This window comes from Aplysia californica, unplaced genomic scaffold, assembly GCF_000002075.1.
Source record: "Aplysia californica isolate F4 #8 unplaced genomic scaffold, AplCal3.0 scaffold01228, whole genome shotgun sequence".
NCBI classification, from domain to species: Eukaryota; Metazoa; Mollusca; class Gastropoda; order Aplysiida; family Aplysiidae; genus Aplysia; species Aplysia californica.
This window is the reverse complement of record NW_004798498.1, coordinates 153,903-154,539: the sequence shown is the minus strand read 5'-3', so window position 1 is coordinate 154,539 and position 637 is coordinate 153,903.

Genomic DNA, 637 nt, shown 5'->3' with positions numbered 1-637 from the left:
CTGGGGACAAGTGGAACAGAACCCATGGTCACTGTATAAGTTTTACACCCCTTTCAGAACTTTAAGGTAATTTAAGAAACAACTAGATGACACCTGGGAATATAATGTCTATCTCCGATAGGACTGAGCGAAATGGGTGAACAGCCTTAAAAATTCCCGGAAAACAACCCAAGTTCAAAATAATTCTTGCGGATTCGAACTAGAGCGATTGATTCCGTAATCCAGCATGATACCTCTTGAGCTGACAGTCCTCAGAGGCCAGATGGCTTGATCACATTTGTTAACTCTCATATCAACACGATTTACGTCATTTAGGAGCGAGACGATGCTTCGACCCGTTGATTTATTTGGGTGTGGTACAACGTTCGAGCCGACAGATGGAGATATTTTGAAAAAAAAAGACTTAACCCTTTTGGATTCGAACTCAAGATTTTTGTTTGCAACGGTTAGCTACGTCACGCTAACACCATAGACACTGGCATCAAAGGGTTAACCACAGAGGAGGATTGAAGGATTCTGTGTACTTTGTGGACTGATGTAGGGCATGTGTATAGGTGAGTACTGGAGAGAGAGAGAGACAGAGAGACAGAGAGAGAGAGAGTGTATGAGAGAGAGAGAGAGAGAGAGAGAGAGAGAC